The following is a 13,545-nucleotide window of genomic DNA, read 5'->3' on the forward strand; positions in this document are numbered from 1 at the left end:
CAGATTAACTGGAACGGAAAGTAAAAGTGAAAATCAAGAACTCATGTCGGCGCACCCGCTCTGAGGCATAACTATCGCGCAATCTTCTTTCGCCATAATAAGCACTGAGTGGTATTTTGGTGAAAGGGAATTTTTACGCTAAATAAAAAACACACACATACACACATACGCCCCAAATATACTTATTCTTGATGGCTGGCGCCAGGGAGTCATATGTCAAAAACAGAATATACACAAATAAATTAGCGAGTCATATCCAGAAAGAATTTGCTGTTGGATTTCTTATATGGAGAGTACACACAAAAAATGTGTGCTCTCAAGAGAATTTTTAGAAAAAACGAGATTCCTTTTTAGACCCATCACCGTATAAATGGGGTTTACTAAGGCCTATTTCGTTTCTGTGAAATCGTGTTGTCCCCGTGTTACAATACTTTTTCCCTCGATGTTTTTTCGTCCATATTATAGAGCTATTGCAAAACTATTGCTAATCCACTAAATGAAAGCTATGATACAGTTGTTTGGATTTCGAATATGTTGCACATTTTGTTAGAATCGAAGTCATCACAAGTATGTTATATATCGATTGCAGTGATAAATTCTAAGGTAATCTAATGATGCCAGTCTGTATGTTTGCTTATCAACGTCAGTAATCAAGCAACAGCATACACCAAAAATAAAAATAAAAATCCCCTTTAATCTAAACTATTTCCTTTTTAAATGGAAATAAATACAAATTTTTGAAAAACGTTCCCGAGATTTGTATAACCTTCACTACTACTATGGTAAGGGTATAATAAAATTGTGCATTTGTATGTAATCCCAAAAAGACGACAAACGTACTTTGCCTCAATCCGTCAAAATCAAAACGCATGACTACCCAGCCAAAAAAATTGGAAGTTGTTCTAAAGGCACAGCTTTAAAAGCACTTCCAAAAATGTCCTCCCAAAGATGTTCTTTATTTTAACTGCACAGGAAGTTCATTTCAGTTATTTTTTTTATAACTCGCTGTTTTCATATTTCTAATGGAAAATTTAAATTTTATTTGTTTAAAGTAGGCTAAAAACAGATTAAGAATTAATCAACTGGTACAAATTATTTAAATTTTGCCGAAAAAATGATCAATTTCTTTCTAGAAAAATTGCGAATTTTTGAAATTATTTGATGTCAGACGTGATGCAATGGTTAGCATGCCCGCCTTGCATACACAAGGTCGTGGGTTCGATTCCTGTTTCGACCGAACATCAAAAAGTTTTTCAGCGGTGGCATTTCTGAGGTGACATTTCTGAGGGTTTCAAAGCTTCTCTAAGTGGTTTCACTGCAATGTGGAACGCCGTTCGGACTCGGCTATAAAAAGTAAGTCCCTCGTCATTGAGCTTAACATGGAATCGGGCAGCACTCAGTGATAAGAGAGAAGTTCACCAATGTGGTATCATAATGGACTGAATAGTCTAAGTGAGCCTGATGCATCGGGCTGCCACGTAACCTAACCTATGTATGCCAAATTTGGTAGAAATCGGTTCAGATTTATATATAGCTCCCATATATTTCTTTCCCCCGATTTTCACTCTATGACCACAGAGGTCAAAGGTCAGATTTAGATATAGCTGCCATATATATGTTTTTCTTATTTTGGCAAAAATATTGACCAACATTTTCGTTGTAAAATCGCCACTGCTAAATCGAAAACTTGTAAGAGTGACTTAAATTTCCCTATACTCTAATACATAGGTATCGACCGATAAATCATAGATATACTTTACCGAAGTTGCATAATAATTGTTTCAGATCAAAATGTTTCCCATATTTTTATACCCACCACCATAGAATGGTGACGGGGGTATAATAAGTTTGTCATTCCATCGAAATCGACATCGAAATATCGATTTCCGACAATATAAAGTATATATATATATATATATATATATATATATATATATATATATATATATATATATATATATATATATATATATATATATATATATATATATATATATATATATATTCTTGATCAGGGAGAAATTCTAAGACGAAATATCCATGTCCGACTGTCTGTCTGTTGTAATCACGCTACAGTCTTCAATAATGAAGCAATCGTGCTGAAAATTTTCACAAACTTCTTTTATCTGCAAGTTCGAAGATTGGCTATATCGGTCCATGTTTTGGTATGGTCCCCATATAAACCGACCTCCCGATTTGGGGTCTTGGGCTTATAGAAACCGTAGTTTTTATCCAATTTGACTGAAATTGGAAATCTAGAGGTATTGTAGAACAGCAAAGAGGTGTCCCAAAAATGATGAGTACCGGTCCATGTTTTGGTATAGTCCCCATATAGACCGATCGCCCGATTTGAGGTCTTGGGCTTATAGAAACCGTAGTTTCTATCCAATATGCCTGAAATTGGAAATCTAGGGGTATTTTAGGACCACAAAGAGGTGTGCCAAAAATGGTGAGTATCTGTCCATGTTATGGTATATACCCCATATAGACCGATCGCCAGATTTTAGTTGTTGGGCTTATAGAAACCGTAGTTTTTATCCAATTTGCCTGAAATTGGATATCTATAGGTATTTTAGAACCATAAAAAGGCATGCTGAAAATTATGAGTATAGGTCCATGTCGTGATACAGCCCCATATAGACCGATCTCCAGATTTTACTTCTTGAGCTTATAGAAACCGTAATTTGTATCCAATTTGCGTGATATTAGAAATCTAGAGGTATTGTAGGACCACAAATACGTGTACCGAAAATGGCGTGTATTTAGTATAGCCCCCATGTCGACCGATCTCCCGATTTTAACTTTTGGGCTTGTAGAAACCTTAGTTGTTGTTCTGTTCGCCTGAAATTGAAAATCTGGAAGTTTTCAGGACTATAAATAGGTGTGCAAAAAATGATTTTATTATTTAGGACTCTAGAAACGGTAGTTTTTATGCAATTTGCTTGAAATTGTAAATCTAGAAGTATTTTAGGACTATAAAGAGGTGTGCCGAAACGGTGAGTATCGGTCCATATTTTAGTATAGCTCCCATAAGAGCGATCTTCCGATTTAACTCCTTGGGTTTCTAGAAACCGTAATTTTTATCCGATTTGCCTGAAATTATAAATTTACTGGTATTTTAGACTCACAAAAACGTGTATCGGATTTAGTTCTTTTCGGTCCATTTGGTAAGGCCGATTTCACTTCTTGAGGGTATAGAAGGCGCACTGATCATTAAAATTGCTTGAAACTGAATGTAAAATTTCCAGATTTTACTACTCGTACACGCAAAGAAAAAAAACGTTTGGAAAACGTGTACCGAAAACGTTTTTCTTTTGTTAGAGTTTTTTGAATTGCTTCGAAAATTTTAAACTGTTATCACCAACAAAATTCGTTTGTTACAAAATTTTTATTTTTTCAATAAAAAAAGTTATTTTTGAAATAACAACACAGTCCATTTCGTTTATATCAAACACTGTTCTTTTCTGACTTTAGGTCTTTAATAAGACACATTTTACAGTTCAAAATTTAATATAGTACAATGTAATGTTGAACATTTTTTCGGAATCTTCCGAATATATCTGGAATATATGTAAAAAAAAACAAAAGCAAAAAAAAAAACTTTGGCCGAAGCAGGGATCGAACCCATGACCCTTGGCATGAGAGTCGGACGTAGCTACCACTGCTCCACGGTGCCAAACTAAATGTTTGTTTCTGTTAAATAAACTTTGTTTATTCGGTTCGTGGGCGCCGCAAGCTATGCTATATAAATATAACTTATATGGATATTTATCTATTGATGACCATAACAGGTACATAGCTCAGTGGTTAGTGTGTTGGCTTACAATGTGCATGGTCCGCGGTTCGATTCTCCGTCCAGGCGAAAGGTAAAAAAAATTTAAAAAATTTATAAAATCGTATAATTTCTTCTACATTGTTGGTATTACAGGAAAAGGTGTTAAGAACTAAAAATCCTCGTGGATGTGAGAAAGATGTGAGGGACAATGCAATTAGCAAGAAAATAATGTTTTTTTTTTGAGCTAGTCTTTATGAAATTGTTTTTACATCCTGGAAAAGAATAAACGTTTATCACAAAAAGTATATACTTTTCTTCCAAAGACACTTCCTTACAGCGAAAAGCAAATGAGAAACGAACTTTGTCAATTTTTGCATGGTTGTTAGAGGCCGTATACTAACATCAGGTACCAAATTTCAACAGGATCGGATGAATTTTGCCCCTCCAAGAGGCTCCGGAGGTCAAATCTGGGGATCGGTTTATATGGGGGCTATATATAATTATGGACCGATATGGACCAATGTTTGCATGGTTGTTAGAGACCGTATACTAACATCAGGTACCACATTTCAACCGGATCGGATGAATTGTTCACCTCCAAGAGGCTCCGGAGGTCAAATCTGGGGATCGGTTTATATGGGGGCTATATATAATTATGGACCGACATGAACCAATTTTTGCATGGGTGTTAGAGACCGTATACTAAGACCACGTACTAAATTTCAACCGGATCGGATAAATTTTGCTCCTCCAAGAGGCTCCGGAGGTCAAATCTGGGGATCGGTTTATATGGGAGCTATATATAATTATGGACCGATATGGACCAATTTTTGCATGGTTGTTAGAGGCCGTATACTAACATCAGGTACCAAATTTCAACCGGATCGGATGAATTTTGCTGCTCCGGGAGGCTCCCCAAGCCAAATTTGGGGATCGGTTTATATGGGGGCTATACGTAAACGTGGTCCGATATGGCCGATTTTCAATACCATCCGACCTACATCAATAACAACTACTTGTGCCAAGTTTCAAGTCGATAGCTTGTTTCGTTCGGAAGTTAGCGTGATTTCCACAGACGGACGGACAGCCGGACAGACGGACAGACGGACGGACGGACGGACATGCTTAGATCGACTCAGAATTTCACCACGACCCAGAATATATATACTTTATGGGGTCTTAGAGCAATATTTCGATGTGTTACAAACGGAATGACAAAGTTAATATACCCCCATCCTATGGTGGAGGGTATAAAAATGTAATTTGATTTTTTAAATAAACGATTTCACCGATTTACACGCGTTTTCCCTTGACCAACTTTTGACCGTATCACCCTTTATAAGGCTCTCTCCCAATCTCTTAATATGGCATGTAAAAAGCCGACAAAAATAAGTTGAGTGTGGTGCTCAGCGCTATCTAGAAGCTGCTCTAAATCGGGACATCGCCCACAAAAATCAGCGCTGATCCGGTTGTTTGGTGGGTTTGCAAACAAAAATCGTTCCGACGAACAGAAATATTGATAGTTAAAATTTTTGTGAAGTGCATTTTAGACATTCGTACTATTATCGGTTTGGAAATTCATTGAAATTAATAATGCCTTCACTCAATTGACAGCCCTACGCGACACTACAGTCGTTTGCAGCATTCGGGAAAACTATCAACAGAACTAGCACTGATAACGCCACCACATTGAAAATCATCACTCCTCGCATCATTAGAAGACTTAGAGTTTGGGAAGTCATTCTCACGAAACAATGACTTAACATTGTAACAAATGATGTCCGTAAAGACACGTGGCTATACAAATTCAATGCTGCCCTTGCGAAAACTCAAAACAAAAAAATAATGTTAATAATAATACTCTGACGATAAAAGTGTACGAGACATTTTTACAATACATTATATAGTTATACAAATATTTGCAAATTCATTCACCATTGTATATTCTCGTGGACAATAGCAGAACTTTCTTTTTTATGAGAGAAAACTAAAGGCCATTACGAGTATGTCATTATATCCATTCAATGGTTCATACCAAATTCAAAATAAAAAGATGTTGACTTTAGTAGATTGTTACAGGACTGTTACTCTGCAAAGGGTCCAAGTCATATCTTACAGAGTAGATTTACCATATCAATGAAAACCCCATATTAAAGTGACCGATCCCTTCCATATGTTTTGACCAGAACTAGGACAGGTTCATATACACCAAATATTAGTATTGTGCCAGCCCTGTAGGATATATTTTCATAATACATCATTCGAATTACACTTCCAAAATCAACTAGATTTGGAGCCTAATGTGAACGGACTGGAAGGGCCATATAAAAAAATCAACAAACTCGGGGAAAATAGCAAATTTTAGGTGTTCAAAAAATAAATCTGATCAATATGGAGTAATAAACATTGAAGATGAAGTGGATGCAATATTATTGCATTCAACAACAGGAAAAAGATCCGGAACTGTGCAAAATGTTGAAGTATCGGATGATAGTGATGAAGCTTCTAATACGGATTACTTATCTCCAAACATATCAAATCAAATACCGGGATATGAAAATATTCACTGTTTTAGAAGCGGCTCTTACAGTGGCAATTCGATGTATATTCGATATGGTACAACTACATAGAGCATATTTTATTAAAAGTAACATCCTTCTATAGATGGCGAAATGCTTTCTTGATGAGTTCATGAATTATTTGGAAGATATTCTTGTTCGGTTTGCCCGTAGTCCAATAGTAATGGTTGGATTCTAATGTTGACTTTCTAATATTGTGAGGATGTTCACTAATTGAATCTTTTGATGTTAAAAATTTCCATAGACTTGTCACACGACCTCTGATAATGTTTTTGGTAACTTGCCGGATAAAGTGAAAATTGATTGAATTGAATGCCACATATCTGACCATAATTTTATTCATTGTATTATAGACTCCAAACATACGTTGAGGGATAGCATGGGAATGGCAAAAGCATTTTCAGACTATGAATTGTTACGAGAGAACATTCGCCCGGATCTTCAATCTTTAATGCTCAGTGGAAAACCGTCAAGTGATCTTTCAAATAGTATTTCTTGTATATCAAATGCCATTTCAAATTTTACGAAGGTAACTAAGAGGAAAAAGCTGATAAAAATTGTATTGCGCCATGGGTAAATCTGAGTCACTAATAACGTTTAAAAAAACTCTCAAACAAAGAAAACACAATCCTAATGCATACCCCGACCATAGTCAAAAGAGGATTGGTAAAGTGATTAAAAGAGCTACGAGGGAAACAGCCCTGGCAATTCATTGTAGATGACAGTCTTTAGTAGAGCTTTCTACGCAATCCATGGTAGAGGGTACATAAGATTCGACCTGGCCGAACTTACGGCTGTATATACTTGTTTTCTTTTAAGATCCGTAGAATTTTGTAGGGAATATAGTTAAGAAGAAAATAAGCTTCCATAAACGAACCTTCTTTATTCAAAATACTCACCCTACTTTTTTTAATTTTGCAAATAAATAAACTATGAAAGGTTTTCGTACACGCCAATATCTTTTATAGTTTACAATTAATTGTCATACCCCCGAGATAACCAACTTTCAACGACTTCAGGTCTGCACGTGGAACCACCAGGGACCAAAAAAACAGTCACTTATGTCATTATACCCTAAACCACATAGTGGTCAGAGTACAATAACTTTGATCTACCAAAAAATGTGACTATCAGAAATATTGATTTTAGACCCCATAAAATATATACCGATCGACTCAGAATCACCTCCTGAGTCGATCTAGCGCTTGGTGTCCGTCCGGCCATGTATTTGTTGTTCGCAGGATTCCGGTCGCACTTATTAACCGATTTTTATGAAATTTGGAGCGTGGCGTTTTTGGTTTTTGGTTCAGAGACGAACGCTATTGAAATTGGAAAAAATCTGATCAAATTTAGCACCCATATAAATGTATCGTCCGATTTCGATAAATTGGGTCAGATTGCGCTTATTTACCAACCGATCGGCGTCAAATTTGCCACAAAGTAATCCAATCCACCACCCTTTAAGTGTGCCAAATTTCATCGAAATCGGTTCAGATTTAGATATAGCTCTCATATATATGTATCGCCCGATTTTCCCAAATTTGGCCATAAAACCCTCATTTATCAACCGATCTCACTCAAAGTTGGCTTACTATAGTCTTCTATAGTACTAACAATATGTGCAAAAAATCATCGAAATCGATTCAGATTTAGCTATAGCTCCCATATGTATGTACCGCCCGATTTTTCTAAATTTGGCTATAAACCCTTATTTATCAACCGATAGTACTCAAAGTTGGCTAAATGTAATCTTCTATAGCACTAACTATATGTGCACATTTTCATCGAAATCGGTTCAGATTTAGATATAGCTCCCATATATATGTATAGCCCGATTTTCCCAAATTTTGCCATAGCACCCTTATTTATTAACTGACCTTACTCAAAAGTGGCTAAATCTAGCCCTCTATAGTACTAACTGTATGTGCAAAAATTCCTCGAAATCGGTCCAGATGTAGATATAGATCCCATATATATGTATCGCCAGATTTTGAAAAATTTGCACCTTATAAACTTAACTTTATGTTTGAGCCATGAGGCCTCATTTCTTAACTGATCTTACTCAAATTTAGCACAAGGTCACCTTCTGTGCACGCACAGAAAAGACATGTTTGGACATGGTTTCCGCGCCCATTTGATACTTATCTAGGCATATAAATGTCGCAAAAACCATGTATTTTATCTTTGTAAAAATAGTTTTCGAGCAGAGAAAAAGTTATGCTAGCAATAAGCATTTAAATGGTTCTCAAATGGCGCAAACATGTTCTACTATTTAAATGATAGAATTTGCGACCATTACATGGTTAGGAAAATCATGTACCTGACCATTAAATTTTTCGACCTTTTTTGCAGGAAAAAAAGTATTTTTATTGGATAGGTATAGATATTTCTAGAACCATTACATAGCCATAAAGACCATGTACATTTTTTGTGACCATTTGATTTTTAACCTTTTTGCAGCGAAAAAAAATTATAAAAACATTGTAGTAGGTACACACGATGTTCATTTGGCTCGTTAGTCGCGTATTGATTGTTGCTTGGAATGGACGGAGAATACGGAATTACTGTGTTTTTGGGTTAATTTATTTATTCAGAAATGGTACGTGGTTTTATGTGAACATAAAAAGGAAAGTATAATTGAAAAAAAATTTTCTGGTTTTTGCTGTGCATTTTTTATGGTATAATTTATTTTTATTTACAGTTACATGATGATGGGCACGACGTAAATATGGAATGATTACTTATTGTTGAAATTGAACCAAAATAGGGTGTGTAAAAATATGTGACGTTTGCTTGCACGACATTATAAATACAAATAAATAATGAACTAGTTTATAAATAAATAAAAACAAATAAATAAAATTAATTGTGTGTTTTCTTTTCTCAAGTGGCGCCCTTTTTTCGACGACGAAAAGTTTTTCATAAAGATAAAAATATTTTAGGTTGGAAGAAAAACATTTTTGACGAATACCATAACATTTTAGATCGTGACTATTGTCTTTTTATTCCAACAAAATTCTTTTTATCAATATAATAACATTTTAGATGAGGACAATTTTATTTTTCTTAGAACCATGTTCACTGATCCAACATGGTTGCAGGTGAAAATGTTACATGGTCGCCACAAAAATAGTTCCTATCATATTATTTTGCTCTTCGAATATGATTGTGGCAATCATGTTTCTTCTCTGCGTGGGGTTTCAATTAAACCTGGAAAATATCATCTAAATCGGTTCAGATTTAGATATAGCTCCCATATACATACCTCGCTCGATTTTCCCAAATTTGGCCATAATACTCTTATTTATTAACCAATGCCACTCAAGTTTCAAATTTGTATAGATCGTTTTTAGACTTACATGTAACTCTTACATAATAATATTGCCCGATTTTCCCGAATTTTGATTTATTACCCACATTAATTGAGCGATTTTTTAATAATGGACTCAATATTAGTTATATACTAACTCTGTAGGTGCAAAATCAACTACACCTAAAACTATATATAATATCAGACACTTCTGTTCAGATTGTGCCAAAACTACCATAAAAATGTACCCCTTAATGTTCTTAAATATGGAAATGCGGTTTATCGCACAAACTCATACCAATGTTACCCCACAAATGCTTATGTTTACTAATTCAGTAGGGGTGGTTTAGGATATGATATAGTCGGCCCCAGGGCTGTGGAGTCGATTCAATTTTGCTCGACTCCGGCTCCGACTCCGACTCCAGCATTTCTTATTAGCCTCGACTCCGACTCCGGAGTCGACTCAAGGTGGTGTACCTAAGTATCATTTTAACAGTATTTCAATTGTTATTTTAAGGTGTAGTATTCCAAAATGTGTCAGATATATAAAACAAACATAAACTGCCAAAAATTGGGACGGGCGGAACTTTAAATAACCACTACCATATAACAGATGACAGGAATAGCTGGACAGTTACGAATATTGTTTCTATAGAAGTAAAATGGTGAAGCATCGATTTATAAATGGACTATCAGTTATGGACATTAGAGGTAATTAATTTAATGTAAATAATTTCGAGTGGCTTTGATGAAACAAACTTTCTCCCAAAAGACCGGCTCAGATGGCACGTTGGCAGATGTTTAATTTAAAATTACAGCTTCCAAGGACATCGGGTGTATATGGAGATTTCTAAAATAATTATCTCTATATACAAAATCTGGACCGACGGGAAAATCTGTACACAGGTGAAAGTTGTAGACGCAAGCCGAAGGCCGGATGTTTACGTTACTTTGGAATCGTGTTAGACCGCTTTGGACTCTGTCCATAGGAGAACATATTAAAGCCAACTTATATCGCGTTAGCCCACATTGAACTGTTAATAGGAAAAGGGGCGGCAGAAGGACTGTCACCAGGGTATCCACAACCGACACTGCACGGACGAAAAAGACTGCTTTTCATATGTTTGAGTGTAAAAATTATATGTTTGGAACTCAAAGTTTTTAACACAATATTTGTAAGTGCAAGCATATAATGTTCATAAACTAGCATAACATGTTTGGGACATATATGTTAATATGTTAGAACATATTATGTTTGGGACATAAAATGTTGGTAAATATAATATGCTTAGATTCAAACATATATTAATTTGGAAATATCCTATAAACATATATGTATTTAGAAAGAGAGACCTAGAGAGTATGCTGCAAGTAAAATAATGGAAGTAACCAATTGCCGCCTTAAAAATACATCCACAGAAAGAAAATTTCATTAAAAATTTTTACTACCAGTGTATACCCTAAACATAATATGTTTGAACAATACAAACAATATTTTGTTTGGACCAATCCTGAAAATATATATGCTCGAAGCAAAATGTGTTTGGGCAATATGTTAAAAAAAATTGCATTTTCGGTTAAAGGTGGGTACTATGTTCGGTTTTCGAGTTGAGAATCACTTTATGTTCGGGATAACTTTTCCTGAAATACTCAGAATTATGAATGAAAACAGACATATTCTTGTAAAGTTTTACCGAAATCTATATATATATATATATATATATATATATATATATATATATATATATATATATATATATATATATTTGTTTGAAATTTGTTCAGATTTAGATATAGCTGCCATATATATTTTTCGTCCGATACATACTTCTAATGCCCCAGAGGACAAAATTTCACTCCGATTTACTTGAAGTTTTGCACAGAGAGTAGTATTAACATTCTTGCTCGAAGGGCAGGCCTACTGAGACCGCATTACATGAACTAGTCAGCTTTATTGAAAGCTCACTACACCTAGACCTCGCTTTGCGTCGCAGATACGTTCCAAAAAAACACGACGCAAACTGAAACGACGCAAAGTGAATTATGCGCTTCTATGGCAAACCATGCAAAGATTGGAGACAGATAACAACGCAACTTCGAATATCTAACGACGCAAAGCAAGAACTAGCACTAATTCAGCAACGACGCAACTTCGAAACAACGCAAAACGAAACGACGCAAAGCGAGGTCTAGGTGTATATGTCAAAGAATACACAATCGTGGCGTTTCTAGACATCGAAACAACATCCATCCGAGCTCGATTTTAAGTGGACTGACAACTCTGAATGTTGATCCAGGTATACGTAGGCTGTTAGACGAACTTCTAACGAAGAGACGTATTTCAGCCGCACTAGCACAAGCAAACATACAAAGGTATGTGAACAGAGGCACTCCCCAAGGAGGAGTTCTATCACCTCTTCTTTGGAATGTTGCTATAAACAACCTTCTGGTTTCGCTAGGAAAAGAAAGGATATAAGTGGTGGCATACGCAGATGATGTGGCGCTAGCAGTCAGGCATCCCATACACAATCAGAGATATTATACAGAGAACCCTCCGGATGACTGAGAAATGGGCGAAAGATAATGGTCTTGGGGTAAATCCAGCAAAGACAGAACTAGTCATGTACTGCAAAGATCGCAAACCTCCCACGGTTAGGCCCATTTCCTTAGGGGCATAGCATAGCATCATTTATTATACCCTCCATCATAGGATGGGGGTATATTAACTTTGTCATTCCGTTTGTAACACATCGAAATATTGCTCTAAGACCCCATAAAGTATATATATTCTGGGTCGTGGTGAAATTCTGAGTCGATCTAAGCATGTCCGTCCGTCCGTCCGTCCGTCCGTCTGTTGAAATCACGCTAACTTCCGAACGAAACAAGCTATCGACTTGAAACATGGCACAAGTAGTTGTTATCGATGTAGGTCGGATGGTATTGAAAATGGGCCATATCGGTCCACTTTTACGTATAGCCCCCATATAAAGGGACCCTCAGATTTAGCTTGTGGAGCCTCTAACAGAAGCATATTTCATCCGATCCGGCTGAAATTTGGTATATAGTGTTGGTATATGGTCTCTAACAACCATGCCGAAATTGGTCCACATCGGTCCATAATTATATATAGCCCCCATATAAACCGATCCCCAGATTTGGCTTGCGGAGCCTAAAAGAGAAGCAAATTTCATCCGATCCGGCTGAAATTTGGTAAAATGTGTTGGTGTATGGTCTCTAACAACCGTGCAAAAATTGGTTCATATCGGTCCATAATTATATATAGCCCCCATATAAACCGATCCCCAGATTTGGCTTGCGGAGCCTCAAAGAGAAGCAAATTTCATCCGGTCTGGCTGAAATTTGGTACATGATGTTGGTATATGGTCTCTAACAACCATGCAAAAATTGGTCCACATCGGTCCATAATTATATATAGACCCCATATAAACCGATCTCAGATTTGGCTTGCGAAGCCTCAAAGAGAAGCAAATTGCATCCGATCCGGCTGAAATTTGGTACATGGTATTGGTATATGGTCTCTAACAACCGTACCAAAATTGGTCCACATCGGTCCATATTTATATATAGCGCCCATATAAACCGATCCCCAGATTTGGGTTGCGGAGCCTTAAAGAGAAGCAAATTTCATCCGATCCGCCTGAAATTTGGTACATGATATTGGTATATGGTCTCGAACAACCATGCAAAAATTGGTCCACATCGGTTCATAATTATATATAGCCCCCATATAAACCGATCCCCAGATTTGGCTTGCGAAGTCTCCAAGAGAAGCAAATTTCATCCAATCCGGTTGTAATTTGGAACATGGTGTTAGTATATGATCTTTAACAACCGTGGCAGAATTGGTCCATATCGGTCCA

Source organism: Haematobia irritans, chromosome 4 (assembly GCF_050003625.1).
Source record: "Haematobia irritans isolate KBUSLIRL chromosome 4, ASM5000362v1, whole genome shotgun sequence".
Taxonomy (NCBI): Eukaryota; Metazoa; Arthropoda; class Insecta; order Diptera; family Muscidae; genus Haematobia; species Haematobia irritans.